Source organism: Glycine soja, chromosome 3 (genome assembly GCF_004193775.1).
Source record: "Glycine soja cultivar W05 chromosome 3, ASM419377v2, whole genome shotgun sequence".
Lineage (NCBI taxonomy): Eukaryota > Viridiplantae > Streptophyta > Magnoliopsida > Fabales > Fabaceae > Glycine > Glycine soja.
In genome coordinates this window covers 13,426,051-13,446,277 of record NC_041004.1, presented here as the reverse complement: position 1 = coordinate 13,446,277, position 20,227 = coordinate 13,426,051, and the positions used below count along the sequence as shown (strand labels likewise).

The 20,227-nt window shown below is 36.7% G+C and overlaps 1 non-coding gene across 1 annotated transcript; it reads left to right on the top strand.

Moving 5' to 3' along the window:
• The first annotated feature begins 19,262 nt into the window (after positions 1–19,262).
• On the top strand, positions 19,263–19,369 carry LOC114407907. Its single transcript, XR_003665718.1, has one exon. It is a non-coding gene; the product is annotated as a small nucleolar RNA R71 (small nucleolar RNA).
• The last annotated feature ends 858 nt before the right edge of the window (positions 19,370–20,227 follow it).

Genomic DNA, 20,227 nt, shown 5'->3' with positions numbered 1-20,227 from the left:
AACGTTCATAACAGATAGTAATAAAACAGTAACGAATTGGGGGAGGGGGGTTGTTTGTTTTTGTAAATTAAACAACGAGCAAATTTTAATTAGAAAATGTCAGAATTAAAACGTGTTGTTTCCCCTTGATTTACAAGCAAGTCTCTTATCCTAGGTTACGAGAATTTATCCTTTATCAGTTCAACCATTTAATCCAACACTAAATTAAATTACTAAGCGAAATTTAACATAAGGCAATCATTATGTGATTAAGCAACACATACACCAATTAATCATGAACGAAACTCATCATTAAGTATGAACATAAATTAAGCGCAGAGACAATTAATCAAGCACTAAGCATGCATGGATTAATAGCAACAAATACAGAGTAATAGGTGATGAGGAAAAACTGATCAGAATTCAATAGTAATAATAAAACCTCAAAGAGAGTCGTGCTTGATCCTCAAGAGAAAACAACGCTGGAGACTTAGCCTTCCATTAATCAGTAGAAAACGAAATTGCAGATTGAAGCAGAAAACGAAATTTTATTGCTACATGAATAGTAAAAACTGGAATTGCAAAACCTAAAATTATTCTTTCTCCCAAAACGAAAAGGCCCTTAAAACTAAAACCTTGGTGATGTTATATAGGTTCTCAGCCCCAAAGCTTACAAATTTGTTTTAAGTCCAAGCCCATTAATAAAATAAAATTTGGACAAGATAAGATAAGATTTGATAAAATAAAATCTAGATGAAATAAAATATAGATAAGATAAGATAAAATAAAATCTAGATGAGAAAAAATCTAGATAAGATAAGATTTGGTAGAATAAAATTGTCTGCTCTCTTCAAGTCCAAGCCCAATTGCTTATAATTCTCCTGAAAATAAATTAAAAACACAAAATTAATCCAGTAGGCCCAAATGATAAAAATGCATAATTAATTTGACAATTAAGGCTAATCAGTAATTAAAATGGTGACAAAAAGGGTTAAGAAATAGGAGAAAATGATGACACATCAAATCCCCTCATACTTAGCCTTTTGCACTCCTGGGCAAAATAAAAAAAAAAAAGACAAAGCAAGGGACAAATCCAGAGACATTAAAGAGAAACAAATAGACACAACAACAATTACATATCTCTCAATGAATCTCAAGGAATGAAAAAAATGGATAACATCCAACACGTAAAGAGTTAAAGAGTCAAGGCCGTCATGAAAATCATCCAAGCATCTCAAACATGGCAAGATAGTCAATCAGCTCAAGAATGAAAAGTGATAAAGCCTCACAAGATATGCACTCTATCTCTCAAGTGTCTAGGCTACTGTTTACTCTCAGAGCACCCATGAAAACAAACACCACATAGACTTGGCAAGACTCTAAAATTGACAACCACTGCACATGAGGATCAAAAGGTCTTTTAAGGTTGTAATAGGGCCAAGGACAAGGTAGATGAAAGTATGGTATAGTAGCTAAAACCAAAAGGAATACAGGAGCAATGGGGAATAAGTGGGAAGTAAGAAAAAGTAGTAAACCCCAAAACCAAAATTACAAATTAAGCTTTAAAAAGTAAACCCAAACCCCCCTCACACTTATTCCCAAAACAATTCCAAAGCTCCAAAATTCCTTAAGGATAGGGTGAAATCATGGTTTTTCACTTAAGGCTTGTAATGAGCTTCAAAACAAAGAAAGGGGAACATAGGCTCAAAGGGGCTATCAAAGGAATTAATTCAAGGTAGGCTCATTTGGCTAGACGCTTATAAGAACAAAATGCCTAAATCATCTCCTAACATGCATGTGAAGCAAGAAGTATTAGCCAAGGCTATTGTGCAAGCAATCAATGGGGCAAAACACACTGAATAAAATAGATGATGATGGCTCAAATTCTCACCAAGGGTAAATCTATCACTTTCAATTTGAACTTTCAAAACTAACTTGACATGTAGAGAAAAACAAGGGTTTCAATTCATAAAATGCCAAAAAACTCCTATTTCAAAAACAATTACCCATTACCTGTACATAACCCAAAATTCAAAGAGGAACATGCAATGTTGTACACAAACATAAAACCAAAATAAAAAAATTAACCTAGAAAAAAAAACTAATAAAATTAAACTAGAATACCCAACAAAATTAAAGAACAATCTCCCCCCTCCCCCCCCACACTTAAACAACACATTGTCCTCAATGTAGCACAATCATAAGATCAAGAGCAATCAAAACAATCAATAAATTTGGACAAGTGCAATAAAAGTAAAGAAGGAGACAGAAAAAGAAAACTCCCTAAGTCATGGCAGAAGAGAAGTAGGGTGAAGTAAGGAGGTCTCCTCCACCACTACATCCACCAAGGAGGGATTTGTGAGGAATGGTTTCAGCCGATGTCCATTGACCGTGAAGCTCTTATCTGTGGATTCACTTTTGATCTCAATGGTACCATAAGGAAAAACATTAGTTACCACAAAAGGACCAATCCACTTTGACCTCAACTTACCACTCATGAGTCTGAGCCTAGAGTTATACAATAAAACTTTCTGCCCAACCATGAAGTCCTTCTTAGCTATCAAGCTGTCATGGAACTTCTTGGTCTTCTCCTTGTAGAATTTGGAATTCTCATAAGCTTCTAAACGGATCTCATCTAGCTCATTTAGTTGCAACTTTCTTTCCTCTCCAGCCTGATCAATAGAGAAGTTGCAGGTCTTTACAGCCCAGTAGGCTTTGTGCTCTATCTCTACAGGAAGATGACATGCCTTGCCAAAGACAACCCGATAAGGAGACATTCCTATGGGTGCTTTGTAGGCAGTCCTATGCGCCCAAAGAGCATCATCTAGCCTGGTGCTCCAATCCTTTCTGTTCGGCTGCACAATCTTCTCCTAGATCCTTTTTATCTCCCTGCTTGAAATCTCAGTCTGCCCATTGGTTTGGGGGTGGTATGGTGTGTGTCGCAACCTACCCTTTGGCGGGCGAGCGAGGTGAGGGCTCACGGGTGCGTCTTCCATAGGAGGAAAATGCGCGGAGTCGCCACCAACGTTTATTGAAAGGAAAACGTTAGAAAAACCAAAGGAAATTGGTCATAAAGAATATTCCAGATTCAGGAGTTAGGTTTACGCTTGAGGAAGGTATTAGCACCTCTTACGTTTGTCACAAAGGACAACAGCCTAAGATTTAGAGTTGTGTGAAATCATGTATCCTAAACTTTTTGTCCTTTTTTATTTTTGAGGTCGACAAAAGCGGGGCTTTTGCTCCTACGTATCCTCCATCGAAGAGGAAATCAAACCTACGTAGTTCTTTCAAAAGGAGCGAATCAAGTGATTCTTTTTACTTGGAAGGTGGTCATTTAAGGCGTTGGACCTTAAAATGATCCATTTTACTTGGTAAGGAAAGCTAAGGCGTTGGACCTCTAACCATCTCACGAGGTCGACAAAAGCGGGGCTTTTGCTCCTACGTATCCTCCATCGAAGAGGAAATCAGACCTACGTAGTTCTTGCAAAAGGCAGTAAAGTGATGTGTTGATTTTATGCTTCTGAACGGTCCATGTTAACCGATAAGAGCAAAGAGGATCGTTTAAGGCGTTGGACCTTAAAACGGTTTTTAGTGATTTTTTGCGGACACGCTTGATTTGTGAGTTGATTTTAGCCTTAGTTTCACTTTGGTTATTAGTCAATTCATTCAAGGAAACTTCCAAAGAAAAACGTCCGATCGATTTTTTTTTATTTTATTTAAAGATATTTTGATTATTTTATTATTATTTTGCTTTTTTTTGTTTAACCGAGGTTACAGCGTGAACGATGGGTTAGATTTTGTTTTAACAGTGATTAAACGAGATTACAACACAAATGACCGGTTGAAATTCATTTTATCATTTATTAGGTGAGAAAACGGCTTAAACGATCGGTTTAAGCTCGTTAAAAACAGAAGAAAAGAAAACCGAAAATGAACGAAATGAAGATGAAAGCTAAAAAAAACAAGAAATGAATTGAAAGTCTCGGATTCGAAAACTTACCTGTTGAAGAACGAAGAACGAACGAAGAACGGATGAAGAACGATGGAAAACCTACACAGATTTGCTCACGGAAACGTCTCGGAAGCGTTATGGAAGCACCTCAGCTTGGATTTTCTTCACGGAAACAATTTTTTTCACCAAAAACAGCTGAAATGCATAGCCATGGGGATCAGGGGTCCTTGGAATAGTCCCCTTTTGCCTTTTTATAGGAAAAAGGGGGAGGAGATTGCCGCCCAGCTCACCCAGGCAAGCTGGGTTGCTTCCTCCAGAAGCAACCCTGCTTCGAAAATACTCTAGAAGGCCCAAAATCAAAATTTCGAAAATTGCTATTTGCGTCCCCCCATTTTGCTAAATTCACCCCCCTTCTTTAGTAATTTACAGAAAAGTTATGGAAGCCTTACGGAAGCATATAGGACTTGATTTTCTTCTCTTTTTTTTTCTCTTCCTTCTCACCCATATTAAGTGATATATGCTTATTTAGGGTTATAGGAATTTTAGGGAAGCATTACGGAAGCCCTAGAAGCCATTTTTTAACAAAACAGGGGAGGTGGTTGCCGCCCAGCTCGCCCAGGTGAGCTAGGTTGCTTCCACCTTAAGCAAGAAAATGCCCAGAATCCTCTAGAAAGGCCCAGATTTGATAATTGCTATTTGCACCCCCCATTTTACTAAATACATCCCCTTTGCCCCTTTTTTGCTGATTCCTTTTCCGTAACGTTACGGAACTTTATGGATTACATAACGATACTTGTTTTTTTTCCATAATGTCATGAAACTTTACAGATTATGCAACAATGCCCTTTTTGACTTCCGGAATGTTGCGGAACTTTACGGATTGCGCAACAATGCTTCCTTTCGACTTTTGGCATGTTGCGGAACTCCACGGATTACCTAACAATGGTTGTTAAGTACCTCAAAGCGGTCAAGAAAAGGTTGCAAGCCAACAAACAGATGGTCCCCGGACGAAATTAGGGTATGACAATGTGGAAATTCTGTGCACGACCCCATACTTTTTTAGCAAGGCATACATGGATCTGTTACAAAAATGGGTGCCTTGATTACTAACGATGGCTCTAGGGATTCCAAACCTGCAAAACAAATTAGATCTAACAAAATCCACAATGACCTTAGCATCGTTAGTTTTGGTGGGTTTGGCTTCCACCCATTTTGAAACATAATCAACGGCAAGAAGAATATAAACAAAACCAAAAGAGACAGGGAAAGGCTCCATAAAATCTATACCCCAGACATCAAACACCTCACATAATAACATGGGTTGTTGAGGCATTTGCTGTCTCCATGAAAGTGAGCCTCCTACTCTCTGACAAGGCTCACAAGTGTTACAGTTTCTCCACGCATCCTTGAAGATGGTGGGCCAATAGAAACCACAATCAAGCACCTTGCGAGCTGTCCTCTGTATGCCAAGATGGCCACCTGGTGCGGAAGAATGATAGAATTGCAGGACTGAGTCAATCTCATGGTTTGGAATGCATCTCCTAATAACCTGGTCACTGCACAACTTCCACAAATAGGGGTCATCCTAAATATAATGCTTAACATTGCTCTTAATTTTATCATTTTGAGCTTTAGATGCTAAGGGAGGAAAAACAGAAGAAACCAAATAATTCACAATATTAGCAAACCAAGGAGTGGGGAAGGACTCAGAAATACTATACAGAATGTACAAATGGTCATCCGGAAAATCATCCCGAATGGGTGAGTCCATAGACACATGCTTAATCCTACTCAGATGGTTAGCCACGAGGTTCTGTGCACCGCTCCGATCACGGATCTCCAAATCAAACTCTTGGAGCCAAAGCATCCATCTGATCAATCTAGGCTTTGATTCAGCCTTCTTCAACAGGTACTTCAGAGCTACATGGTCAGTATAAATAATAACACGAGCACCAAGCAAATATGAACAAAATTTTTCAAGAGCAAAAACTATCGCTAGTAGCTCCTTCTCTGTGGTAGTGTAATTTGCTTGAGCAGCATCCAAAGTTCTGAAGCGTAGTAGATCACCCGAGGCAGCTTATCAATCTTTTGAGCAAGGACAACCCCCAATGCGTAATTGGATGCATCGCACATTAGCTCAAATGGGGCTGTCCAATCAGGTGCCTGAATGATAGGGGTGGTAGTCATCGCACGCTTGAGGCAATCAAAAGCCTCTTTGCATTGGTCATCAAAATCAAACTCCACCTCCTTTTGCAGCAGATTGGATAATGGAAGGGCTACTTTGCTAAAATCCCTGATAAAGCGCCTATAAAACCCTACATGACCAAGAAAAGAATGAACCTCTTGCACGCAAGAGGGGTAAGGCAATTGTGAAATTACTTCTATTTTTGCAGGGTCAACCTCTATGCCCCTATTCGAAATGATATGCCCTAAAACTATACCTTGTTCTACCATGAAGTGACATTTTTTCAAAATTCAGCACAAGGTTAGTTTCAATGCATCTATTAAGAACTCTATCCAGACTATCCAAACATGCATCAAAAGAGGATCCATAAATAGTAAAATCATCCATAAAAACCTCTATGCAACTCTCTAAAAAATCACTGAAAATGCTAAGCATAAATCGCTGGAAGGTGCATCCTCTTATAGGCAAAAGTGCCAAAGGGACAGGTGAATGTAGTCTTTTCTATAGAAGCAAATGAATTTGATGTTTTGATGATGATCATTATGATTTCATGCAAATGCGCTTTTCAAGTTTAATTCAAGACAATGATTCAAGAATACAAGACAAAACATCAAGATGATCACTAGTATTTTAGGAAGGGAATTCCTAATTGAAATAGCAAAAGGTTTGGCCAAGTAATTTAAGCTAAAAAGTCTTTTTCAAAAGATTTACTCTCTGGTAATCGATTACCAGTGGCCAAAAATGGTTTACAACAGCTATTAAAATTTGAATTCAAATTTTAGACTGTGTAATCGATTACACAATATTGGTAATCAATTACCAGCAGTTAATAAACGTTTTAATTCAAATTTTAAAACCTGTAATCGATTATACAAATCCTATAATCGATTACCAGAGGAGATTTTCAGAAAATTATTTCTAAGAGTCACATCTTTTCAAATGGTTTTTTCATGGCCACCAAAGGTCTATATATATGTGACTTGAAACACGAACTTGCTCAGAGTTTTTCATAACAAAAAGTCTTATTCTCTCAAAGAGCAAAAACATTTCATCCTCTTAAGAATTCCTTGGCCAATACACTTGCAATTCAATAAGGAATTAATTGAGTGCTCATATTGTAAAATCTATCTCTTTCAAGAGAGATTTATTCTTCTCTTCTTTCTAAATTCTCAAAGGGGATTAAGAGACCGAGGGTCTCTTTTTGTAAAGAAATCTGAACACAAAGGAAGGATTGTCCTTGTGTGTTCAGAACTTGTAAAAGGATTTTACATGATAGTGGAACTCTCAAGCGGGTTGCTTGGGGACTGGAAATAGGCACAAGGGTGTGGCCGAACCAGTATAAATCTGAGTTTGCACTTTCTCTTCCCTTAAACTCATTTATTTATTATTGATTTATATTTGTATTCAGATTGTTCTATTTGAATCATTATTTAAGAGTTCATTTTTAAGGGAACTTGCAACTTGCATTGAAATTGAAATAGAATTTTAATTGGGGAAATAGTTTGCTATATCTTAATCCAACCCCCCTTATTAAGATATCTAAGGCCACTTGTCTAACAAGTGGCATCAGAGCTTCATTCTTGTATAAAGTTTAGAAGCTTCAAGAATAATGGCCTCAGCAAACTTCTTATTTCCAGAAGGAAATTCAATCAATAGACCTCCAATCTTTAATGGAGAGGGTTAGCACTACTGGAAAACCCGAATGCAAATTTTTATTGAGGCAATAGACTTAAATATTTGGGAAGCCATAGAAATACGGCCTTATATACCCACCACAGTAGAAAGAACCACAATAGATGGAAGCACAACAAGTGGAAGCACAACAATAGAAAAACCTAGAGATAGATGGTGATGCAAGCTCCATTGGAGCTTGTAGGCCTAGGATCTTCTTCATCAATGGATTCCTTTGCTTCTTGGAAAATGAATGGCAGCGGAATGGAGAAGGAAGAGAGAGAGAGGAGATGCCACTTCAAGGAGAAGATGAGTCTAGAAGAAGCTCACCACCATAGGAGGCCATGGATAAGAGCTTGGGGGAAGAAGGAGATGAATGAAGGGAGAGGGAGAGAAGAGCACTAAATTTTGTGCTCTAAGAGAGCTCTGAACTTTGAAGTTTAATATTCAAATGATCAAAGTTGAAAAAAATGCACACACATGACCTCTATTTATAGCCTAAGTGTCACACAAAATTGGAGGGAAATTCAAATTTCACTTGAATTTGAAATTGAATTTGTGGAGCCAAAATTTCACTAATTATGATTAGTGAATTTTAGTTATGGTTCAGCCCACTAATCCAAGATCAATTCCAAGATTCTCCACTAAGTGTGCTTAGGTGTCATGAGGCATGAAAAGCATGAAGGACATACACAAAGTGTGACTATATGATGTGGCAATGGGGTGTAGTAAGCAAATGCTCACCTCCCCCTCTAAAATTTAATTGGATTGGGCTTCTACCAATTCAATTAAATTTATTTCCAACCACACACATCAAATATCCACTTAGTGCATGTGAAATTACAAAACTACCCCTAATACAAAAACTAGTCTAGGTGCCCTAAAATACAAGGGCTGAAAAATCCTATATTTCTAGGGTACCCTACCTACATTATGGAGCCCTAAATACAAGGCCCAAAAATAATGAAACCTTAATCTAATATTTACAAATATAAGTGGGCTCATACTTAGCCCATGAGCCCGAAATCTACCCTAAGGCTCATAAGAACCCTAGGGCCTTCTCTTGCATCTCTGGCCCAATCTACTTGGAGTTTTCTATCCAATGCCCTTGCGGGGTAGGATTGCATCAGATGGTCTGAAGAGGATCGAAGACGAGTACAATATAATTTAAAAGCCAAAAACATAATTACATCTGCCCTGGGAATGGATGAATATTTCAGGGTTTCAAATTGTAAGAGTGCTAAGGAAATGTGGGACACTTTACAAGTAGCACATGAAGGCACAACAGATGTTAAAAGATCTAGGATAAACACATTAACTCATGAATATGAACTATTTAGGATGAATGCAAATGAAAGCATTCAAGACATGCAAAAGAGGTTCACACATATAGTAAATCATCTTGCAGCCTTAGGGAAAGATTTTCAAAATGAAGATCTCATAAACAAAGTATTAAGATGTCTAAGCAGAGAATGGCAACCTAAAGTAACAGCCATTACTGAATCAAGAGATTTATCTAACATGACTCTTGCTACTCTATTTGGAAAGTTGCAGGAACATGAAATGGAATTGTTGAGATTAAATCAACATGAAGAAAATGACAAGAAAAAGAAGGGAATTGCTCTTAAAGCCTCATCTTCAATCCAAGAAAAAAGTGATAAGGAAATTAATCTAGATGAAGATGATGATCTTAGCCTTTTTGTAAAAAGGTTCAACAAGTTTCTGAAAGTTAGAGGAAGTCAAAGGCGACCAAATTTTAAATCTAAAAGAAGGACATAAATCTCATCTTCTACTCCAAAATGCTTTGAATGCAATCAACCTGGACATCTGAGGGTTGATTGTCCTATCTTCAAGAAAAAGATGGAGAAATCTGAAAAGAAAAATTTTAGTGAAAAGAAAATGAAGAAAGCGTACATCACATGGGATGACAATGATATGGAATCTTCTGAAGATTCAGAAAATGAAGAGATAAACCTCTGTCTAATGGCTAAAAGTTATGAAAGCGATGAAGAGGTAACATCTTCAAATAATTTATCCATTTCTTTTGATGAATTACAAGATGCATTTGTTGATTTGCATAAAGAGTCAATCAAACTTGCAAAGTTAGTTTCATCTTCTAAGAAAACAATTTCAGATTTAGAAAATGAAATTTCAAAATTAAATAGAGAATTAGATCATCTTAGAACTGAAGTCTCAATTTCTAAATCAAATGAAAACGTTTATATCTCTACTATTTCTGACAAGAAAATATCTGATTCTTGTAGTTGTTGTGGAAAATATGAAAAAGAAATTAAAGATTTGAAAAACTCACTTGCAAAATTTTCTTATAGTAAAAATAATTTAGATGTCATATTAGGAAAACAAAGATGTGTCTCTAATAAGGTTGGAATAGGATATAAACCTGAAAAACAACAAAAATTTCATGAAAACCTCTTTACTTCCACACAAAAATATAATTCTAGTTCTATCACTTGTTTTTACTGTGGAAGAAAAGGGCATGGCACATCTACTTGTTATTTTAAGAAAAACTACAACAACATTAAAATGATATGGGTCCCAAAAGGATCTTCAGTCTACACTAACACACAAGGACCCAATAAAGTTTGGGTACCTAAGTCAAAAACTTGATTATGTAGGTGTCTTTGAGGAAGGAATGGTACATAGATAGCGGATGTTCAAAATATATGACTGGAGATGCATCAAAGTTTACACATATCTCTCCCAAGAAAAGCGGGCATGTAACTTATGGTGACAACAACAAAGGTAGAATCCTTGGAGTTGGTAAAATAGGTACAAATTCTTCAAACTCCATTGAAAATATTCTACTTGTTGAAGGTCTTAAGCACAACCTACTTAGTGTTAGTCAATTATGTGACAAAGGATATCTAGTATCATTTGATTCTCAAAAATATCTTATAGAACATAAGCATGACACTAATATAAAGCATGTAGGATATAGAGTCAACAATGTATACATGATAGACTTAAGCCTAAAACTAGATAACAATCATTGTTTTCTTAGCAAAGATGATGATCCATGGTTATGGCATAAAAGAATTGCTCACATAAACATGGATCACTTAAACAAATTAATTTCAAAAAATTTAGTAGTGGGTTTGCCTAAATTAAAATTTGAAAAAGATAGACTATGTGATGCATGTCAAAAGGGAAAACAAACTAGAGTCTCTTTCAAACCCAAAAATATTGTTTCAACTACTCAACCCTTACAATTATTGCATATGGATTTATTTGGTCCATCTAGAACCATGAGTTTTGGAGGAAATTACTATGCTCTTGTCATAGTTGATGATTTCTCTAGATATACATGGACATTATTCATTACTCATAAAAGTGATGCATTCGAAGCATTTAGGAAACTTGCTAAAGCTATACAAAACAAGAAAAATCTTAAGATTGCATCCATTAGAAGTGATCATGGGGGTGAATTTGAAAACAAAGATTTTGAATTATTTTGTGATGAACATGGTATTGAGCATAATTTTTCCACACCTAGAATCCCTTAACAAAATGGAGTTGTTGAGAGGAAAAATAGGTCATTGGAAGAAATTGCTAGAACTTTATTAAATGATACTTCTCTTCCAAAATATTTTTGGGCTGAAGCCGTCAATACTGCATGTTACTTCATGAATAGGGCCTTAATAAGACCCATTTTAAAGAAAACCCCATATGATTTATATAATGGTAGAAAACCTAACATTTCACATCTTCATGTTTTTGATTGCAAATGTTTTGTGCTTAATAATGGTAAAGATAATCTAGGAAAAATTGATGCAAAATCTGATGAAGGCATCTTTCTTGGATATTCATTGCAAAGTAAAGCATATAGAATATATAACAAAAGAACTATGAGTATTGAAGAATCCATTCATGTTTCTTTTGATGAATCTAATGCTATTCTATCAAGAAAGAATATACTAGATGATATTGCAGAATCTTTAGAACAAATTCATATTCATGGATAAGATTCTAAAGGAAAAGGGAAAGGAAGCAATGAAGATCCTCAAGAAGAAGCAAAATCAAATGATGAACTTCCAAAAGAATGGAAAGCCTCAAAAGATCATCCCCTCGACAGAATTATTGGTGATATCTCAAAAGGGGTAACAACTAGACATTCTCTTAAAGAATTATGCAATAATATGGCTTTTGTATCTATGATTGAACCTAAAAATATAGAAGAAGCCATAATAGATGATAATTGGATAATTGCTATGCAAGAAGAACTGAATCAATTTGAAAGAAACAATGTGTGGGAACTTGTTGAGAAACCTAAAAACTATCCCATCATAGGAACAAAATGGGTATTTAGAAATAAGTTAGATGAACATGGAATAATCATTAGAAATAAGGCTAGATTAGTTGCAAAAGGATATAATCAAGAAAAAGGTATAGATTATGAAGAAACATATGTTCCAGTTGCTAGATTAGAAGCCATTAGAATGCTCTTAGCATATGCATCCATAATGAATTTTAAGCTTTATCAAATGGATGATAAAAGTGCTTTTCTAAATGGCTTAATTCAAGAAGAAGTATATGTTGAACAACCACTAGGTTTTGAAATGTTGGATAAGCCAACTCATGTTTATAAATTGAAAAAGGCTTTATATGGCTTGAAACAAGCCCCTAGGGCTTGGTACGAGCGTCTAAGTAAGTTCCTTTTAGAAAAGGACTTCCCTAGAGGAAAAGTGGATACTACTCTTTTCATAAAGAGAAAATCACATGATATTTTATTAGTTCAAATTTATGTTGATGATATTATTTTTGGATCCACTAATGAATTATTGTGCAAGGAATTCTCTCATGACATGCAAAGTGAGTTTGAAATGTCAATGATGGGAGAACTTAATTTCTTTCTTGGATTGCAAATTAAACAAACCAAGGATGGTATCTTTGTCAATCAATCCAAGTATTGCAAAGAGTTAATCCACAAGTTCGGCATGGAAAATGCTAAGCACATGGCTACACCAATGAGCACTGCTTGCTATCTAGATAAAGATGAAACCGGTCAGTCAATAGATGTTAAGCAATATCGAGGTATGATCGGATCACTTCTTTATTTATCTGCTAGCAAACCTGATATAATTTTTAGTGTGTGTATGTGTGCTAGATTTCAATCAAATCCTAAACAATCACATCTTAGTGCTGTTAAAAGAATCATAAGATATTTAGTAGGCACTATGAACATAGGATTATGGTATCCTAGAAATTCCACATGCACCTTAATTGGATATTCTGATTCAGACTTTGCTGGTTCTAAAACAGATAGAAAGAGCACAAGTGGAACTTGTCAATTCATTGGAGCTGCTCTAGTTTCTTGGCATAGTAAGAAACAAAATAGTGTTGCTTTATCCATTGCAGAAGCGGAATATATTTTTGCCGGCAGTTGTTGTGCACAAATCTTATGGATGAAGCAACAACTTTCTGACTATGGAATCCTTCTTGACCATATACCTATTAGATGTGATAATACAAGTGCAACTAATCTTTCCAAAAATCCAGTTCAACACTCTAGAACTAAACATATAGAAATTAGGCACCATTTTCTAAGAGATCGTGTTCTAAAGGGAGATTGTGTGTTAGAGTTTGTTGATACAAAGAATCAACTTGCTGATATTTTCACAAAACCTCTCCCCAAAGAAACATTCTTCTCTATTAGAAGGGAATTAGGCCTCTTAGATGTTAGTGATTTAGATAAATAAGGATTGATTGATTGATTGATTTTTATGATTGATTGTTTGTGTTAAGAATGTTACTTTGCTTGATTTTGTTTAAATTCTTGTTATTATGATAGGCTTTATGCATTATTGTGTGTTTGATGTTTGAATGATTGAATTAAATGCATTAGTAATAATGATTAATAGTATTATATGTATTTAGCATATACACAGGTAATTTTTAGAGGAACTAGCCTAGTTTATACTCTCGTAATTGATTACCATTCAGTGTAATCGATTACACAAGAACAGGCAGCCTGTAATCGATTACAACATCCTGTAATCGAGTACCAGAAGGCTTACCACTCCTGTAATTGATTATCATACCTTGTAATCAATTACACCTCGTCCTCCTCTATAAATACCTTTGAAACCAGTCACACTGTGTAGCCTCACTCTCTCCCTCGTGCCTCCTTCATCCCTAATTTTCAAATTCTCATATCTTCCTCAATTCTTCACCAAAATTCCCCCAATTGAAATTCTCTAAAACTTCATCAAATGGCAGAATCGTAGAAGAAGAGAAAGGGATCATCCTCCACCATCGCTGTTGCTGGCCATCGCCGCCACGGACCATCTGAAGCACCCATAGCACCTATCCATCCTCCCTTATCATCTCCAAGATCATCCACTCTGTTTTCTTCCGATGATCAACATCTACGGTACCTTTCTCAATTCTCTTCTAGGATCATCTTAGACCCTAAGTACCTATACATAGATTTCTTCAATGATGAGACATTTGATTGTTATCAAGTGTTTCAAAATTCTGGCTTGGTTGATTTTATGTCTTTAAAATTGCATTGTCATCATGAACTTGTCAAAGTCTTTAAAATTGCCTTATTACCCAGTCAAGGTGAACCTTTTGAGGGCACCATTGTTGATGACTGGAAATTTGATTATTCTAGTCATGATGCTCGTCGTATGGTTTGTAATGACCAAGCTGAAATGACCGGTAGATTGCTGGCCGGATCATTGACCTTTGATAATCGCATCATGTACTACATTATTGTTAGAATTTTGCTTCCCTGATCTTCAAATTTGGCTCAAGCCTCCGAGGAGGACTTGATTTTGATGTGGGCTTTCCTTACCGATTGTCAGATCAACTGGGCTCACTTGGTTTGGTACCGAATGCATAAGGCATTACGGGCCAATGCACCTCTCCCTTACCCTTAATTGGTCACTCTGTTTCTCCGTCATTTTCAAATTCCGCTTGATGATGAACCATTTGTTCAAGTCAAGCGTTCCTTTGCTATTGGTGCTGGTGCAGTCACTTCTTTTGGATACCGTAAGGATCGGAATGCTCAATGGCTGAAGAAAGATGCACTTCCTCCACAAGATGAGCGTACTCCTTCTCCTCCTCCTCAGCGAGATGATTCAGCCCTCATAACTGAAGTTCTTTCCGATTTACGGGGTCTTCGTACTTATGTTGGAGAATGTTTTGATTCATTGGATAATCGCTTTGCCAGAATGGATATCCGTCTCACACAGCTTGAAGAAGATGTGGGTTATATTCGTCAGAGCTTCGATCATCCACCACCACCTCCACCTTCTTAGAGTTTAGTTTATAATTTTCTTTTTAAGCCGTGTATTTTGGCTATGGTATTTAAGTTATCATTTTCTGCACTTTATTTATCTTTTGGTATTTGGACTTTAATCTTTTATGATTGGATTTTATGTGTTTTTGAATTATGACTGTTTGAATTATATTTTGGTTATGACTTATATATGTTTTTGGTTGGTTATGACTGTTTGGATTATATTTTGTTCACTTCATTATATTATCTATTATTGATTCCCACGAACTTTGGCTTTTTGATGTTGCCAAAGGGGGAGAAAAATGGGGTGGCATAAAAGTTTAGAAATCAAGTGATCATCAATTCCAAAACATAGGGGGAGTGAACACAATATATTATGCATATACATTGCTTGCTTGCTTGTATCTTGATTTCAGGACTTAAATTGTCATCATCAAAAAGGGGGAGATTGTAGAAGCAAATGAATTTGATGTTTTGATGATGATCATGATGATTTGATGCCAATGCACTTTTCAAGTTTAATTCAAGACAATGATTCAAGAATACAAGACACAACATCAAGATGATCACTAGTATTTTAGGAAGGGAATTCCTAATTGAAATAGCAAAAGGTTTGGCCAAGTAATTTAAGTTAAAAAGTCTTTTTTAAGAGATTTACTCTCTGGTAATCGATTACCAGAGGATGTAATCGATTACCAGTGGCCAAAAATGGTTTACAACAGCTATTAAAATTTGAATTCAAATTTTAGACTGTGTAATCGATTACACAATATTGGTAATCGATTACCAACAGTTAATAAACGTTTTAATTCAAATTTTAAAACCTGTAATCGATTATACAAATCCTGTAATCGATTACCAGAGGAGATTTTCAGAAAATTATTTCTAAGAGTCACATCTTTTCAAATGGTTTTTTCATGGCCACCAAAGGTCTATATATATGTGACTTGAAACACGAATTTGCTCAGAGTTTTTCATAACAAAAAGTCTTATTCTCTCAAAGAGCAAAAACATTTCATCCTCTTAAGAATTCCTTGGCCAATACACTTGCAATTCAATAAGGAATTAATTGAGTGCTCATATTGTAAAATCTATCTCTTTCAAGAGAGATTTATTCTTCTCTTCTTTCTAAATTCTCAAAGGGGATTAAGAGACCGAGGGTCTCTTTTTGTAAAGAAATCTGAACACAAAGGAAGGATTGTCCTTGTGTGTTCAGAACTTGTAAAAGGATTTTACATGATAGTGGAACTCTCAAACGGGTTGCTTGGGGACTGGAAATAGGCACAAAGGTGTGGCCGAACCAGTATAAATCTGAGTTTGCACTTTCTCTTCCCTTAAACTCGTTTATTTATTATTGATTTATATTTATATTCAGATTGTTCTATTTGAATCATTATTTAAGAGTTCATTTTTAAGGGAACTTGCAACTTGCATTGAAATTGAAATAGAATTTTAATTGGGGAAATAGTTTGCAATATCTTAATTCAACCCCCCTTCTTAAGATATTTGAGGCCACTTGTCTAACATTTTCTTGATCCTCAGGAGCAATATGAATTTGTAAATAACTAGAAAAACCATCAAGAAAACAGTAATAAGACTTACCTGCCAAGCGCTCAAGCATTTGATCAATGAATGGCAGGGGAAAATGATCTTTTCTAGTTACCTGGTTTAGCCTACTATAATTAATGCAGACTCGCTAGCTGTTCTGCATTCTTGTGGGGATAAGCTCATCCCTTTCATTCTTAATCACTATGAGGCCTGTCTTTTTAGGGACCACTTGGACTGGACTCACCCATTGGCTGTCAGCAATGGGGTAGATGATTCCAGCTTGCAAGAGCTTGGTCACTTCCTTTTTCACCACATCTAGAATGACGGGGTTGAGTTGCTGCTGTGGCTGCCTCACTGGATTAGCTCCATCCTCTAAAAGTATCCTATGCATGTAGGTAGATGGGCTAATACTAGGAATGTCTGCCAAAGTCTATCCAATGGCTTTCTTGTGCTTCTTGAGAACTAGCAACAACTTCTCCTCTTGCTCAGCAGCAAGGGAGGCAGAGATGATCACTGGAAATTTTTCCTTGTCCTCCAAGTAAGCATATTTGAGGTTTGCTGGTAAGGGCTTCAATTCTGGTGTGGGTGGTGGCTTAACAGTGGGAGGAACCAGGGTAGGAGAAGAAGAAAGTTCCTCAGCCTGTACCTCATAAAGCAAGTCAGAAGTATATGTACTTCCTGGAACATGGTTAGTGCATTTTGACTCTAAAAAATCAACATCAAGAGGTACAACACCCAGAAAATCAGAACCAGACTCAAATTCAAATTCACTCTCAGCATAAAAATCAGATACAGGATCAAATTCAAACTCAGATTCAGATTCAATGCATAAGGAATGACAAGTATGCAAATCAGATAAAAATGGATGTTTCCTACCATGAAGAACAGAATCAAAATCAAACATATAATCATCAACAATCTGATCAATTATCTCAGCATGAAAAACAGAATGATCCTCAAATGGATGTTTCATGGCATCAAGAATGTTAAAATGAACAACAATATCACCAAATTCCATAGAAAATGTGCCAGCATAAACATCTATCTTGGTTCGGGCTATTTTCATAAATGGCCTACCTAAAATAATTGGAACTGAACCATGGGAAAATCCCTCTTCCATATTAAGAACATAAAAATCAACAGGAAAAATAAGTTCACCAACCCGAACCAGCACATCCTCTATGAAACCTGCGGGGTAAGCAACACATCTATTTGCCAAATGAATCACCACATCTGTAGATTGCAAAGGTCCAAGAGATAAAGAATTGAAAATGGACAAAGGCATGACACTAACTGATGCTCCTAGATCTAGCATGGCATTCTCAAATTTACTGTTCCCAATAATGCAAGGTATACAGAAAGTACCTGGGTCCTTACATTTCTCAGGAATGTGAGGAACAGATTTACCTATCAATGCTGACACATTTCTACCCATGGTAATCCTTTCATTGCCTTTGAGCTTCCTTTTATGGGTGCACAGATCCTTTAGAAACTTGGCATATCTTGGAATCTACTTGATGACATCTAGTAGAGGTATGTTCACCTCTACTTTCCTGAAGGTCTCCAAGATCTCCTTTTCCTCTTCTTCCATCTTTTTGTTTGGAATTGCTCTAGGTGGGAATGGAAGAGGGATAGGAGGCTGCTGTAAGTCAGAATTACTAGAAGAAGGTCCACCTGCATGAAAATTTTTGTTAGCAAGCTTTCTCTTTTGTGCAACTATCTCATCCTCTTTTTCAGGTGTAGAATGAAGCTTGACAAGTTCAAGTGCAGGTGCTGCTACTGGTGGAGGCACTTGAATTTGGTTGCCAGACCTCAAGGTGATAGCACTCACATTTTTCGGATTCTGCACAGTTTATGAAGGCAATTTGTCAAAATTTTGGGACTGAGCTTGGTTCATCTGAGTAGCCATTTTCCCCATCTGATTTGTCAGACTCTGAATGGAGGCTCTTGTCTCTTGCTGAAATGGCATATTCTGGATGGTCATTTGCCTTACTAACTCTTCTAAGGAAGGTTGAGGAGGAGCCTCAATTGCTTGTTGTCTTTGTTGTGACTGCTGTTGTTGCTACTGCTATATTGGAGGAGGAACATATGGCTTGCTTGGACCAGCAGCATTCTAGAAAGGAAGGACAGGCTGTTGTTGTTGTGGAGGACTCGTCCATCTCAGATTTGGATGATTCCTCCAACCTGGATTGTATCTATTGCTCGAAAGGTCATAATTATTTTGCTGTTGTTGGTTTTGCTGTTGAGGAGATCTATTATAAATGTTTGTAGCATAAGCTTCAGGTTGCTCATTGACTCCAGATTGCTATAAAGAAGGACAGAGATCTGTATGGTGATCTGCAGAAGAACATAGACCACAGACTCTTGCAAAAGGTGTAGATTTTTGATTCATGGCAAGCTGAGTTACTAGGTTGACCAAGGCATCAAGCTTTTTATTTCCAGTAGATGAAGATGAATTCGTGGCCACCTCATGGACTCCTCTAAGAACAATAGCATCATTTCTTGTACTAAATTGTTAGGAGTTAGAAGCCATCTTCTCAATCAAATTCCTAGCCTCAACAGGGGTCATATCACCAAGAGCTCCACCACTGGCAGCATCAATCATACTCCTCTCCATGTTGCTAAGTCCCTCATAGAAATATTGAAGAAGGAGTTGCTCAGAAATCTGGTGGTGAGGACAGCTTGCACACAATTTCTTGAATCTTTTCCAGTACTCATACAAGCTTTCTCCACTAAGTTGCCAGATGCCTGAAATGTCTTTTCTGATGGCAGTGGTCCTAGATGCAGGGAAGAATTTCTCCAAGAACACCCTCTTAAGGTCATCCCAGCTGAAAATGGACCTAGGAGCAAGGTAGTATAGCCAATCTTTTGCCACTCCCTCTAGAGAATGAGGAAAATCCTTTAGAAAGATATGATCTTCTTGGACATCAGGGGGGTTTCATGGTGGAACAAACAATATGGAATTCCTTAAGATGCTTATAAGGATCTTCACCTGCAAGACCATGAAACTTGGGCAACAAATGTATTCGTCCAGTCTTGAGAACATATGGAACACCCTCATCAGGATATTGAATGCACAAGATTTCATAAGTGAAATCAGGTGCAGCCATCTCCCTAAGAGTCCTCTCACGAGGTGGAGGTTGAGTCGTGTTCTCAGTATAAAAATTAGTAGTGGAATGCTCAAAATCAGAATATTCAGAATCACCCTCAACAAAATGCTCAGAATGCTCAAAATGCACAGAATGACCAGGATGCACACTATGCCTAACTAATCTATGAAAGGTTCTATCTATTTCAGGATCAAAGGGTTGTAAATCACCTGGATTGCCCCTAGTCATGCACTATATGCAGCAAATCATGTGTTTCTCAACAAGCACCTAACAAGGGGGTAAAACTACATCTATACTCAAACGATATCAAAATGAGTTGAAATTTTGTGAGGAACACCCTAAGATCATGACAAGATAGCACAAAAATTTTCAAACAAAAATTCAAAGTCTAACTATGAAAACTACCTAAGCAAAGTTTAGAAAAATAGGACAATAATACTTGTAAAATAAAAAAAAAAACTTAGTAAAGGGCTGATTTTTGGAGTTTGGGAGACCCAAACCAGCTTTAGCGGGTTGTC